The sequence below is a fragment of the Rhamphochromis longiceps genome, linkage group LG12 (assembly GCF_057381845.1).
Source record: "Rhamphochromis longiceps isolate RC_006_pf linkage group LG12, R_longiceps_female_GT1.1, whole genome shotgun sequence".
Lineage (NCBI taxonomy): Eukaryota > Metazoa > Chordata > Actinopteri > Cichliformes > Cichlidae > Rhamphochromis > Rhamphochromis longiceps.
In genome coordinates this window covers 8,805,521-8,821,283 of record NC_140568.1, presented here as the reverse complement: position 1 = coordinate 8,821,283, position 15,763 = coordinate 8,805,521, and the positions used below count along the sequence as shown (strand labels likewise).

The following is a 15,763-nucleotide window of genomic DNA, read 5'->3' as shown; positions in this document are numbered from 1 at the left end:
TGGGGTCTTTAGGGACTAGTAAAGCGCTATACAAATACAGGCGATTTACAGAGAGTCCATATTATATCAACAGCTACATTCACCCTGGGGAGAAACTAGTGAGGGAGACCATGAGGACTAAGCTGGGTTTCTGGGGTCCAGAGGTTTGGAGAAACTTCTTCCCTTTCTTTCATCACAGCTGTCCTGTGCCAGAAGTTCTGTTGACCCACTGAGAGAGGCTTCATTTGAGAAACACCAGGAAGACTGACGCTCATCGCATTGATCAAGCAGGACTCATGATCTTCACAAGCAGCTCACTCACAGGGAAATCTTCAGCACTCCTCCGTAGGCCTGCCCCAGGACATGGATACACCCAGCATTTCATGAACAGTGTGATGGAGACCTTTGGTTTGTGTAATGTTATAAATACTCAGTTACTCCCCAGAGGCTCCGGACTTTTACATAAAGATATTATATTCAGTCCTGTAGAAAGTTATATATTTAAAAATATATGATCCTCTCTGGTTACTATAGTATGAATAACTCTGAATTACTTTATAGTAAATAACACACTATCTTCAAAAAACTGTGAAAAATTCCAGATCACAAGTTTGATCACAAGTGACGACCTTTGACCTTCATCAGGTTTTATTTAATTGTGTCAGAGAAAATCAAATGTGCTCATCATGCAGCTGAGTACATCGAGTGTTTAAAACGGAAGATGTGCAGGTCTGAGATGAGCAGCTCTCTGAAACACCAAACTGAGGTCCTGTTAATGCTGATATATAGTGACACAGTTATAGGGGTGATTAATCCTTTTGACTTTTTGTCTTTAACTTTATCAATAAAAGAGCTGCAGCTTTCACTGACAGCACATGTGGTACTTTAACCTTTGTACTGTTTTCATCAGTTAATTTTGCAGTTAACATGTGAAGATGTTGGATGATCTGTCTGCTTCAGATCCTGGGTATGTGAGGACAGCTCCTGTAATCACAAAGAGAACACAATCATCACAAACTGAAATACAAAGTTTATACACACACACACACACACACACACACACACACACACACACACACACACACACACATACATACATACATACATACATATATATATATATATATATATATATATATATATATATATATATATATACATATATATATATATATATATATATATATATATATACACACACATATACATATTAGGGGTGCAACGATACTCGTATCGATATTGAACCGTTCGATACAGTGCTTTCGGTTCGGTACGCATATGTATGAACAATACAAAATTTGTAATTTATTTTATCAACTTTCCTTCTGACGATGCTGTCTGTGTTGAGCGCTCAGTGAATCTGCGTTCGACTACTCCGCCTAGGCTGCACTGTCCAGCGCAGATCCACTGAGCGCTCAACACAGACAGCATTGTCAGAAGGAAGAGCGCAGGGCAAGCTAGCGAGACAGAAGTTAAGCTCTCCTTGCAACATGGCAAATTGAACCTCCCCCACCCTCATTCAGATCTGGCGTTTGGAATTATTTTGGTTTTCATGTGAGGTATGACCCTGAAGGTAAGCGCGTCATGGACTAAAGTAAAACAGTATGTTGGATGTGCCACGCAATGCTCAATTACATGGGTGGGAACTAGTGTGTTAGCACAGTTAGCTCGTTAACGTGTTGGCCGTCTAGCCCCACGCAGGGGTAGCTCGTTAACGGAGATTTGCCGTGTTGTGGCGTTAACGTCATTTCAACGAGATTAACGCTGACAGCACTAGTGGGAACACAACGAATATGACTGCACATTTACGCCGACATCATCCTAGTGCAAAGACAAGTGGAAGCACAAAAAACAACAAGCATGCATGCTACAAACTTTACCCGAGTCATTTAGACAGCCGTTAGCACATGATTCTCCTTATGGGGACCTGATATGTTTAATATTGTGGCGAGCTCAGACAAGGAGGAGACGGAGGTATCGTTTGGTCTTGCTTCCCGTGAGCTAGCCAGGGAGCACAGCCGTTTATTGACATCTGCAGAAGAACACTGCCGCTAGCTAACTGCTCAGCGCAGCAACCGCACAGCAACAACAACACACAGGGCGCCCTCTGACCCCGGAAGGACACGCCGTCGCAGCGAGAAGGCGTCACCCGTTACTATGGCAACATAAACAAAACATAACTGTACAAACAGAACCCCGAACAGCCCTGACCCGCTACACAGCCCCCACCTAAGGGGTCAGTCGTCCCCGACGACCCCATTGCCCCACACAAAGTCCTGCAAATGTCCAGGTGCCTTCTTTTGGCGCACCGGCCGGTCACGACCGGCGGGGGAAAAGTCACTCGGGTCAGAACATGGGGTGCCACCATCATCCCACTTCTGACACCAATGTGGCGAGCTCAGACAACGAGGAGACGGAGGTGTCGTTTGGTCTTGCTTCCCGTGAGCTAGCCAGGGAGCACAGCCGTTTATTGACATCTGCAGAAGAACACTGCCGCTAGCTAACTGCTCAGCGCGGCAACCGCACAGCAACAACAACAACAACACACAAGGCGCCCTCTGACCCCAGAAGGACACACCGTCGCAGCGAGAGGGCGTCACCCGTCACTATGGCAACATAAACAAAACATAACTGTACAAACAGAACCCCGAACAGCCCTGACCCGCTACAATATGCTGCTGAGAATATAGCCCAGAAGAAGCGTATAGTATAGCTTTTATTTTGGAAAGAGACATTTCTCTGTAATAAACTCTCTTTTCCAAAGATGAGTGATTCCTCAATCAGATACAGGGCTTGCAAAATCGCTAGCCCGATGTCCCGGGGCTAGCGATTTTTCCAGTCGGGCTACCAAAATCTATCTCTGCCCTGCCCGTCGGGCTATTGTAGGAAGGAAAAATATATGTCAATGCTTTTGCATTCTTTCGGAAATGTAGCTGGGTAATTATGTCATTGGCATCGGTGAGCCACTGTCAATATGTGACATATTGAAATCGCATTTGAATTTGCGCTTGTTTTTTGCTTTCACTTTGCAATCGCGCGAACTGTGTATAGAGAGCGACAGCACTGATTGGTGAGTGATGATAATTTGCGCACCAATTCCTCTGACATCGTCTTATCAATCGTTAGCTTACTATGCAAACATGACAAGTGAAATCTCCCGCAGCAAGCTTAAACATATGAGAGGTTGATCACGCAGAGAATCGCTGACCGTTATGTGTGTGTGTGTAAAAGAAGCAGGATATATATTTTAGTTCTGCTGAGCCAAATAAGACAAGTCAGGGTGAAGAAGTGACAGCCAAAGAAAAGCTTACCACAAAACGGAAAAGTTATGACAAATCAGACTATAAGGCAAAAAGAAAGTGCAGCTTTATGGTTTCATGGACAAAAGAATTTCTGTGGCTGCAATATGACGAGCTATATAACTGGGGCTGCACATAAGTGGTCTGCAGGTGCGCATTCGCTGTCAAAAAAAACCCCAAAAACGCGCACAAGATATGAAGTTGCAACGCGTGTTTGCATACATAAGATTTTCTGGAGGAGGACAGACATTTGTTTAAAACTCTTAAAGATGTCGAAGAAGCTCCTTTAAGCAATTACTTTGGTGTTCCTCCACCTCCAAAGAAATGTCAGAAGGAGTCCGAACCACAAAAGAAGCGCGTATTCTCGGAAAAGTGGTTGCAGGAGGTGAGCTGGCTTCAAACAAATGATGAACGCACAGAGATGTGGTGCAGAATGTGCCGTGAAAATCCCACTCTAGCGGACAAAAACAGTGCTTTTTATATGGACGCAAACGCGCGTTGCAACTTCTTATCTGGTGCGCGTCTTTTATTTTGACAGCGAATGCGCACATGCGGACCACTTATGTGCACCCGTGTAAATAACATAATGTTCTGCCGGGTGTGTTGTTGGTTTTCTCTCGATTTCTGAGTCGACAAGCGCCTTTGTTACTGGGACCAGTCATTTTAAGAAAGGCCCCCATTAGAAGCCATGAGAAATGCAAGAAATGCATTATTGCTCAGTCTGCAATATCTTTCCCAGAACAAACACCAATTGCAAATAACATACTAAAAATAAACCTGAAAAATCTGTTTATAACAGCGTACTATGTTGCAAAGAGTGAACTACCACTGGCAAAATTTAGCAGTCTTTGCAAACTTCAAAAAGCAAATGGCCTAGATCTTGGTTCCACTTGTTTCTTACCCGTGACTTCAGTGGAAATTTCAAATTCAGGATCTGACACAGACTGATTCATGTCCTACACAGTTCTTACAAGTTCATAGAAATTTCTGTTCAATTAGAACCAAGTATTTGAGTTGATGATTGTAATTTTTATACAATGTTGTAATTTGTTTTTCAACAATTTTTTGATTAATGTTTTGTTTCCTTTACAATATTATACATTAAAGTATAATATTGTAAAGGAAACAAAACATCAATCAAAAAATTGCTCTCTTTTTTATTCGGGCTACTTACATTTATTTTGGGCTACCAAAAACTGAAGAGTCCCTGCCCGAAGGGCTACCAGGGATTTTGAAATTTTGAGAGCCCTGAGATATATTAATTTTTTTAATTACTTTTGTTTCAGCAATATTAAATTTAAAAACTGTACTTTTGAGTTAAAATATATATTTATAATTTTAATAAATGACAAATTAAAAAGGCATGAACATTTTTTTTGTATCGAAAAAATATCGAACCGTGACACCAAAGTATCGAACCGAACCGAACCGTGAATGTGGACATCTTTGCCGCCAGTGACAAAGACTGTACAGGGAGTGCAGAATTATTAGGCAAGTTCTATTTTTGAGGAATAATGTTATTATTGAACAACAACCATGTTCTCAGTGAACCCAAAAAACTCAGTAATATCAAAGCTGAATGGTTTTGGAAGTAGTTTTTAGTTTGTTTTTAGTTTTAGCTATTTTAGGGGGATATCTGTGTGTGCAGGTGACTATTACTGTGCATAATTATTAGGCAACTTAACAAAAAACAAATATATACCCATTTCAATTATTTATTTTTACCAGTGAAACCAATATAACATCTCCACATTCACAAATATACATTTCTGACATTCAAAAACAAAACAAAAACAAATCAGCGACCAATATAGCCACCTTTCTTTGCAAGGACACTCAAAAGCCTGCCATCCATGGATTCTGTCAGTGTTTTGATCTGTTCACCATCAACATTGCGTGCAGCAGCAACCACAGCCTCCCAGACACTGTTCAGAGAGGTGTACTGTTTTCCCTCCTTGTAAATCTCACATTTGATGATGGACCACAGGTTCTCAATGGGGTTCAGATCCGCTGAACAAGGTGGCCATGTCATTAGTTTTTCTTCTTTTATACCCTTTCTTGCTAGCCACGCTGTGGAGTACTTGGACGCGTGTGATGGAGCATTGTCCTGCATGAAAATCATGTTTTTCTTAAAGGATGCAGACTTCTTCCTGTACCACTGCTTGAAGAAGGTGTCTTCCAGAAACTGGCAGTAGGACTGGGAGTTGAGCTTGACTCCATCCTCAACCCGAAAAGGCCCCACAAGCTCATCTTTGATGATACCAGCCCAAACCAGTACTCCACCTCCACCTTGCTGGCGTCTGAGTCGGACTGGAGCTCTCTGCCCTTTACCAATCCAGCCACGGGCCCATCCATCTGGCCCATCAAGACTCACACTCATCAGTCCATAAAACCTTAGAAAAATTAGTCTTGAGATATTTCTTTGCCCAGTCTTGACGTTTCAGCTTGTGTGTCTTGTTCAGTGGTGGTCGTCTTTCAGCCTTTCTTACCTTGGCCATGTCTCTGAGTATTGCACACCTTGTGCTTTTGGGCACTCCAGTGATGTTGCAGCTCTGAAATATAGCCAAACTGGTGGCAAGTGGCATCTTGGCAGCTGCACGCTTTACTTTTCTCAGTTCATGGGCAGTTATTTTGCTCCTTGGTTTTTCCACACGCTTCTTGCGACCCTGTTGACTATTTTGAATGAAACGCTTGATTGTTCGATGATCACGCTTCAGAAGCTTTGCAATTTTGAGACTGCTGCATCCCTCTGCACGATATCGCACTATTTCTGACTTTTCTGAGCCTGTCAAGTCCTTCTTTTGACCCATTTTGCCAAAGGAAAGGACGTTGCCTAATAATTATACACACCTGATATAGGGTGTTGATGTCATTAGACCACACCCCTTCTCATTACAGAGATGCACATCACCTAATATGCTTAATTGGTAGTAGGCTTTCCAGCCTATACAGCTTGGAGTAAGACAACATGCATGAAGAGGATGATATGGACAAAATACTAATTTGCCTAATAATTCTGCACTCCCTGTAGGCAGACGAGTCTGGTCCAGCACACCATCGACACCGGCTCTGCTCAGCCCATCCGTCTGCGCCCACACCGGCTGCCCCTCTCAAAACGGCAGGTAGCGGAAGAGAAGATCCGTGAGATGGCTGCGGCTGGGGTGATCGAGCCGTCCAATAGCCCATGGGCGGCACCCGTGGTTCTGGTGGGGAAGAAGGATGGCAGCCCGAGGTTCTGCGTGGACTTTCGCCGTCTCAATGCAGTCACCAAGAAGGACTCGTACCCGCTGCCGCAGATCGACGACGCCCTAGATTACGTTACCGGCTCTAGTTGGTTCAGCTCCCTCGACCTACGCAGCGGTTACTGGCAGGTGGAGCTAGCCCCTGACGCAAGACCTAAGACTGCATTCACCATTGGACAGGGGCTGTGGCAGTTCAGGGTCATGCCATTTGGGCTCTGCAATGCACCAGCGACGTTTGAGAGGCTAATGGAGAGGGTGCTCGTGGATATCCCTCGTAGCCGCTGCGTTGTGTACCTGGATGACCTGTTGGTGCACGGTGGCGACTTCGACAGTGCACTGTCTCATCTGAGCGAGGTCTTGAGTGCCATCCGACGAGCTGGGCTGCGGCTCAACCCCGCAAAATGCCGGCTGTTGGCGAGAGAGACCACGTTCTTGGGCCATGTGATCAGCGCTCGAGGTGTCGCCACTGACCCCGCAAAAGTGGCTGCGGTCCGGGACTGGCCGACTCCCTCGAACGTCCAAGAACTGCGGCGCTTCCTGGGCCTAGCCTCCTACTACCGTTGGTTCATCAAGGGGTTCGTGACGATGGCCAGCCCCCTCCACCGCCTGACTGACAAGGGACAGCTGTTTGGCTGGGGGGAGGCCTGTGCTGCTGCTTTTGCACAGCTGAAGGAGGCCCTCACCAGAGCCCCAGTCCTGGCCTACCCCGATGCCCGGCAACCTTTCATTGTAGACACTGATGCTAGCAATGTAGGAGTCAGGGCGGTCCTTTCCCAGCAGGACGAGGCTGGAGAACGGGTGGTGGCGTACTTCAGTCGTGCCTTGGGGCGAGCCGAGAGGAACTACTGCGTGACGCGGCGGGAGCTGCTGGCCGTAGTGCTAGCGGTGCGGCACTTCCAGCCATATCTGCACGGCTGCCGGTTCCTCCTGCGCACTGACCATGCATCTCTGACTTGGCTCCTGAACTTCAAACACCCAGAAGGGCAGGTGGCCCGCTGGCTGGAGTCCTATGACTTCGAGATCCAGCATCGGGCAGGTCGACAGCATGGCAATGCTGATGCCCTCTCCAGACGGCCCTGCGTAGTCGTTGAGTGCCGCTACTGCCTGCAACAGGAGGAGCGGGCCCATGGTGGTGTTGCACCGGGACAGGCTCTCACCATACCGATCGCTCGCTCCGGCAGACGCCGGGGCAGGGGATGGTGGTGGCACCCCATGTTCTGACCCGAGTGACTTTTCCCCCGCCGGTCGTGACCGGCCGGTGCGCCAACAGAAGGCACCTGGACATTTGCAGGACTTTGTGTGGGGTAATGGGGTCGTCGGGGACGACTGACCCCTTAGGTGGGGGCTATGTAGCGGGTCAGGGCTGTTTGGGGTTCTGTTTGTACAGTTATGTTTTGTTTATGTTGCTATAGTGACGGGTGACGCCCTCTCACTGCGACAGTGTGTCCTTCCGGGGTCAGAGGGCGCCCTGTGTGTTGTTGTTGTTGTTGCTGTGCTGTTGCCGCGCTGAGCAGTTAGCTAGCGGCAGTGTTCTTCTGCAGATGTCAATAAACGGCTGTGCTCCCTGGCTAGCTCACGGGAAGCAAGACCAAACGATACCTCCGTCTCCTCCTTGTCTGAGCTCGCCACAATATATATATATATATATATATATATATATATATATATATATATATATATATATATATATATATATATATATATATAAAAAACACCCAGCACGCCCCTGCGGGCGGTTTATCCTTCAAGCTCGGGTTCTCTACCAGAGGCCTGGGAGCTTGAGGGTCCTGCGCAGTATCTTAGCTGTTCCCAGGACTGCGCTCTTCTGGACAGAGATCTCCGATGTTATTCCCGGGATCTGCTGGAGCCACTCGCCTAGCTTGGGAGTCACCGCACCTAGTGCTCCGATTACCACGGGGACCACCGTTACCTTCACCCTCCACATCCTCTCGAGCTCTTCTCTGAGCCCTTGGTATTTCTCCAGCTTCTCGTGTTCCTTCTTCCTGATATTGCTGTCATTCGGAACGGCTACATCGATCACTACGGCCGTCTTCTTCTGTTTGTCTACCACCACTATGTCCGGTTGGTTAGCCACCACCATTTTGTCCGTCTGTATCTGGAAGTCCCACAGGATCTTAGCTCGGTCATTCTCCACCACCCTTGGGGGCATCTCCCATTTTGACCTCGGGACTTCCAGGTTATACTCGGCACAGATGTTCCTGTACACTATGCCGGCCACTTGGTTATGGCGTTCCATGTATGCCTTGCCTGCTAGCATCTTGCACCCTGCTGTTATGTGCTGGATTGTCTCTGGGGCATCTTTACACAGCCTGCACCTGGGGTCTTGCCTGGTGTGATAGACCCCAGCCTCTATGGATCTTGTACTCAGAGCTTGTTCTTGTGCTGCCATGATTAGTGCCTCTGTGCTGTCTTTCAGTCCAGCTTTGTCCAGCCACTGGTAGGATTTCTGGATATCAGCCACCTCCTCTATCTGCCGGTGGTACATACCGTGCAGGGGCCTGTCCTTCCATGATGGTTCCTCGTCTCCCTCCTCTTTCTTGGGTTTCTGCTGCCTGAGGTATTCACTGAGCACTCGGTCAGTTGGGGCCATCTTCCCAATGTATTCTTGGATGTACCTTGTCTCATCCTGGACTGTGGTGCTGACACTCACCAGTCCCCGGCCCCCTTCCTTCCGCTTAGCGTACAGCCTCAGGGTGCTGGACTTGGGGTGAAACCCTCCATGCATGGTAAGGAGCTTTCTTGTCTTTATGTCAGTGGCTTCTATCTCCTCCTTTGGCCAGCCTATTACCCCAGCAGGGTACCTGATCACGGGCAGGGCGTACGTGTTGATGGCCCGGATCTTGTTCTTACCATTCAGCTGACTCCTCAGGACTTGCCTGACCCTCTGCAGGTACTTGGTGGTTGCAGCCTTTCTAGCGGCCTCTTCATGGTTCCCATTTGCCTGCGGGATCCCCAGGTACTTGTAACTGTCCTCTATGTCTGCAATGTTGCCTTCTGGTAGTTCAATCCCCTCAGTTCTGTCTACCTTCCCTCTCTTTGATACCATCCGACTACACTTCTCCAGTCCGAACGACATTCCAATGTCATTGCTGTATAGCCTGGTAGTGTGGATCAGTGAATCGATGTCTCGTTCACTCTTGGCATACAGCTTGATGTCATCCATGTACAGGAGGTGGCTGACAACTGCTCCGTTCCATAGTCGGTATCCGTAGCCAGTCTTGTTAATGATCTCACTGAGGGGGTTCAGGCCTATGCAGAACAGCAGTGGGGACAGAGCATCTCCTTGGTAGATCCCGCACTTGATGGTGACTTGTGCTATGGGCTTGGAGTTGGCCTCTAGTGTTGTACGCCACATCCCCATTGAGTTCCTGATGAAGGCTCTTAGGGTCCCATTGATCTTGTACAATTCTAGGCATTCCAGTATCCAGCTGTGGGGCATTGAGTCATAGGCCTTCTTGTAATCAATCCAGGCAGTGCACAGGTTTGTCAGTCTGGTCTTGCAGTCTCGGCTGATTGTTCTGTCTACCAGTAGCTGGTGTTTTGCGCCTCTGGTATTCTTGCCAATTCCTTTCTGTGTCCCGCTCATGTATTGGGTGTTTTTATGGGTGTTTTATATATATATATATATATATATATATATATATATATATATATATATATATATATACATATATATATATACATATATAAGTATGATTTGTAGCAATCTTCCTTCCAACACAGTGTGTTTGTTGTGATTCATGGCCTGCTAAAATGGTGCTGCTCTCCCATAATGCATTGCGGCGTGACGTCAACTCTAATGCCCTAAAGGTTGTCATGTGACATTTGTGGTATCCCACATGTGGTCTCTTATTGGAATTTCTTTGTCAGTGACATTAACTGGAAAAGAGTATGGACAATTCCTAACAAGTATCTGGTAACGAATAAAGTGAAGGAAGTTTCATTTAAAATACTGCATAAATGGTATCCTGCTAATCATTACATGACAAAGTTCAAAAGGGACATAAATGTGAACTGTGGATTTTGTGGAAGCCATCCTGAGACTGTGCAACACCTCTTCTGGATCTGTTCATATGCTAGAACATTTTGGAAAGACTTCAGTAGATTCATTGCTGGACATCTATATAAAGACTTTACTGTGAAATGGGAAAATGTATTTTGTTTCTTTCGAAGGCAAAAAAAAAAAGAAGATGTTTACTTTATAATAAACTTGTTAGTTATCTTAGCTAAATTTTATTTTCACAAATGCAAATACAGTAACAAAAAACCTAATTTTAAACATTACTATAATGATGTTTTATGTTACATAAAATTGATTAGTGGATCACTTAACAAAAAGGCTATGAAAACTATTACTATTTGTAGTAATTACAAATTATTTGAATGTTTGTTATTCTTTGTATCACACCCCCTGGCATATGTTAATTTTGTACTAATTGTATACATGTTCTGTATACTGTTTCTTAATAAAGTTTAATATTTAAAAAAAAAAGGTGACATTTGTGGACGCTGGTATTTTTTTCCAGGGTGTACCCTGCCTCTCGCCCTATGACAGCTGGGATAGGCTCCAGCGCCCCCCGCGACCCTGAAAAGGATAAGCGGAAGCGAATGGATGGATGGATGGTATTTTTTTACTTGGAGAATTTATCAGTAAAGTTTCAATCTCTGTCACCCCCTCCTCCCCCCAAAAATAAAAGTACGTGTTATTGCCAATGACAGTAGAAAACTGTCATTGGTTGTCACACCTACTCGCAAAAAGAGTACAGGAGGACTAAAATAGTACCTTCTCTGCGCTTCCTTCATCGTATTAAAAAGCATACTTGAACGGAAAACTATGGGCTCAAAATGCGGTCATAAATATTTTGTACTTGTAAATCGGTTTTGTACTTGTAAAAAAGATTTGTGTGTGTAAAAAAGATTTGTGTGTGCATAAAAAAGATTTGTGTGTGGACTTAGCCAAAAAAAACCCTGCAAGTTACAACTACGAATTTTGACCCCATTTTTCTTCCTTTCATCTGATTGGTGAATGTCGTCAATCACAAATGTAACAATCCAATCAGAGAACAGATGGGTTTGGCTGTCGGAGGGGCGCTTTTTTTGAACTGCAGGTCTTTGAAGGGAATAAATGCCCTTTTACATGCCAACCCAGCGTTTTCCTTCATCACCACGAAGGAAAACAGTCTGTGGTCGTCCGAGTTTGGTGATTTTTGTGTCACAGGACTACGTGTTTAATACAGGGACTTCCGCAGCCTTTTCAACAGTGCTGCGGAGGCAGGGGGGGGGGCAGTGTTTTGGAAATGACAGTCTTCATTACAAAGCTTTCTTCGTTATGAATTAGCATACATGTTTTTATTGAACATTTGAAGAACTAGCAAAAAAAACAGAAACTCTTGTAGTTCACATAAAGTCAGCGATAAAAACAACAAGGAGCAGGTGCATCTAGTACAGGTAGAGCTGCTGCAAAAACCCACAGAGCTCAGCAGCCAGCAACAAATTCTGGATCCTTTGCTTTTAGTTAGCAATTAGCATTAGCAGCACATCCTGCATCCGATGTGAAGGGACTTTTATGCTGCGCGCTGTGACTCACAGCAATGGTCCCGGGTCAGCCCTGACGTTGTGTTAAACTAATCCTAAAGTAATAATGGTATTTCTAACCACTGACATACCACAACTTTATCCTTTCAACAGCTGCTGAAAGTAAGGGGACCTAACTGCTATCGGATATTTATATAGGGCTTTGGAGCGTGATGTCACGGGGGTGGGCGTGGAAAGGATTTTGGCCCAATCCGCCATTTTGGGGGTCTAGCGCAAGTGAAAAGGGAGCGAAGGCACACACAACAGCCATGGTTCGTATTTGCTGTGTGGTCGGCTGCAATGTTCGATTGCACAACACCGGCAAGAGAATAAGCTTGAAAAGGGTTTATCTTTTCATTCTTTCCCAACCTGGAAGCAACATGAGGCAGCTCGTGTATCGATGTTACCAAACCAAGGCGTCTAGCCTGGATAGCAGCTGTGAGACGAGCTGACGTGCAGTTCTCTTCCATCTCCAAATATCTGTTGGTGCTCCAGACATTTTCATTCCGGTAAGTTCTAAATATGTTCATATCACTCTTTATAGCCTATTAGTTTCATTTTCAATGCACTCTGAGGTCATAGCAAATTAGAACAAACATCCTACTGAGTGATTTTGCAGAACTACCTTCTATTTATAGAGTTGCTAATTATTTGGCATTATTGCAGCAAACCAGCCGATGAAATGGATGAAACATCATGACTGGGTCCCAGCGCTACACAAGGGACCTGCTTCAAACATCACCATGCCAATCAGATTACTTCTTCCATGTGAGGGTGAAGAGTTGACCCTCCTGGATAAGATGGTGAAGGTTTGCTGCATTTGGTGAACAGTGTGATAATAAAACCAGGGAAGAATGAAACCTGCTTCTGATAAATGTTCTTAAGTCTTGTGCTGTTATTTTTTCAAAAGATACAGTAAATAAAGTAATGTTAGTAGTGGGTGATATCATGTAAACACTCATGGTTTTGTGTAAACATTTTGTCATTTGTAAACTATAAATGACATGGATTTTACACTGTTACTGATGTGATGTTCTATAAAGTGGTTTTAATAAAATAAAAAAAGAGGCAAAAATTAGTTTGTTTCTTTATTCAACATTTGAACAGTGTGACTCAGTCAGTACATATTCAGTAAATGCAAATTATTTACACGGCAGTGCACTTCAGGCATAAATCTAGACCCCTAGATAAAACATTATGGCATTATAGCAGTGACAACTCCTCCACAGTAGCAGGTGGGAGTTTTCTTTTTTGAGGACGGCTCCTTTTACCTGTCACTACAGATGGTCTGTTTATGTTTTGATCAAGAGCCTTTTTTTAGGCAGCTGAAGAGGAGAAGTCCATCTTATGGCCAACCTCTGGCTGTATCTTGGTCACATTACCCAGCAAAACCCAGTATGCAGGTTCATCTGTAACAGTCCTTGTGCCACAGCTCAACACTGCTGCTTCTACATTAAACAGAAGAGCAGCGACATGGCTGCAGGTCTCTGCGACTCCGGCCATACAGGTGCAGTGGGCGGCTTCAACCTTCCCTGTGATGCTCACAGTGACCCATGGCTGCAATGCTGGTTCATTCAGTCTTTGAGAGTGCAGGACCTGAAACACACACAAAGTTCATTTAAAGACAAGAACTATGAGCCAAGGCCGACGTAAATGTGTTTAATCTACTTTATCATAAATGTAACAAAGTGTTTAGAAAGTTAGCACATACATGTCATTTTTCATTTCTTTATGTGTCCATCTATAGAACGCTGCATGTTATAGTGTAAATCTGCCTGTTCTCTTTCAGAAACCTGCCTGCAGAAAATGAACCTAAAGTATGTAATGCAAGGATGTCATCACTTTAGAGATGGAGAAAGCATAAAGTGACAATTATGAATCACTTAATATGATAAGGATATTCTGCAGGTCATTAATCAATGTATAAAACTAAAATAAAATGTATTTTTAGTGACACAGGATACAAACATGGAAGCAAGATGTGTAATTAGGATTATTTATAATAAATATGAATAAATTAGTGCAATTTCTTTAACCATAAAGAATAACTAAATCCTTCAGGACAATGTCACATCAATGCACTGAACTCACTATGTTATCCACCTAACAGCCTCCACATGTTCTCACTGTAATTTCCCCTCATGAATGAATTTATGCTGCACTAATCTGAATGTTTCGAGGGAAATCAAACGCATTTCACTCACTGTACTCGAGCTGACTTACCTTTGTTTGAATGACGACTTGTACGGCGCTGACTCCACAGACAAGGTACAAAAATATGTCAGGCTACGTCAATAGCGCTAGGTGTTCGGGGTTTCTACTCCACGGCCATATGTCATACGGGTCCACATTTCCAATGCACGCTATTTTCTGCAAGTACCGCTGCTTCGCCTCTTTACGCAATCGGTCTCTATACAGTTCATTCTCTTTTGAGCTGCTTTTAAGCATCTTTCTTGTAGTCGTCGTTCCAACACAGTGTGTTTGTTTTGATTCATAGACCCCGAAAATGGCGCAGCGCTCCCACAATGCATTGCGGCGTGACGTCAACTCCAAAGCCCTATCCGGTTGTTCAGTCTGACGTCACTAGCCGCGTCTGGGTCTAAACTCCGCTGCAGCTCCATATATCAAACGATCACTGTGGCATTACTGAGAGTTGAAAAACTGTCTAAAGTCTTTCATCTTTAATAAAATGATCAGCGTTCTGCTCTACCAGGTGTAACAATTGAGTTTAACATCCAGGCATCCATGAAAACGGAATTTATGACATTTAACGGAGTTAGAAGTTAGCAGGGAGTTAGCTCGCTAGCTTCTATCTAAATACAATATAGCATGTCCTGACTGCGGGGTTTTGGAAACAAATTAAAACGTACAGCTCTGCTATCACTTCCAGCATAAATGAAGACAGAAAACTAAACAGCAGTGACGTTTGTAAGGTTACTGAAGTTGGGCTAGCTGGTATATAATGATGTGCTACGTGACCGCTAGCGACACAGCTATGTTACCATAATATAAACAAGCTAACTTTTTTTCCACTCGATAAAAGTTAACGTGAGTGTTCTCGGTGGTCAGAAACAAATGTAATCGCATGGCAGGATGCTGTAAAAGGACCAAACTTCAGCCAGGAGAACAACTGAGATAATCCATCCACAATACGAGGTTAGTCATTCATATACTGCTGCATGGGCTGGGCTGTAGTTACATCCTAAGGTTTTAAAAACTGAGCTTAAATAAATGATTAGCGGTAATAAAAGCCGAGGGAGGTCAACCTGGATCACTGACTGTTTTAGGAGCTTTTTGAGATCAAATAGAAGAAAATACATAACATTAAACATGTTAACAACACAAAAGCCATATTAAACGCAGACTACTTTAGGCCCGGAAGTAGGATTCGTCGCGTCATCACTGAACAACCGGATAGAGATTACCCTTCAAGGACCTGCAGTTCAAAAAAGTGCCCCTCCGATAGCCAAACCCATCTGTTCTCTGATTGGATTGTTTAATTTGTAATTGACATGACATTGACCAATCAGTTTAAAGGAAGAAAAATAGGGTCAAAATTCGTATTTGTAACTTGCAGGGGTTTTTTGGGCTAAGTCCACACTCAAATCTTTTTTACACACGCACAAATCTTTTTTACACATACAAATC

At 44.4% G+C, this 15,763-nt stretch overlaps 1 long non-coding RNA gene across 2 annotated transcripts in view; it reads right to left on the bottom strand.

Annotated features, from left to right (window-relative positions):
- Positions 1–609: 609 nt before the first annotated feature.
- Positions 610–15,763, bottom strand: part of LOC146656851 (uncharacterized) — a 44,797-nt gene continuing 29,643 nt past the window's right edge. For both annotated transcript variants that reach the window (XR_014913973.1, XR_014913974.1), the window contains exon 3: positions 610–963. This is a non-coding gene — a long non-coding RNA (uncharacterized LOC146656851). The remainder of the gene's footprint in view (positions 964–15,763) is intronic.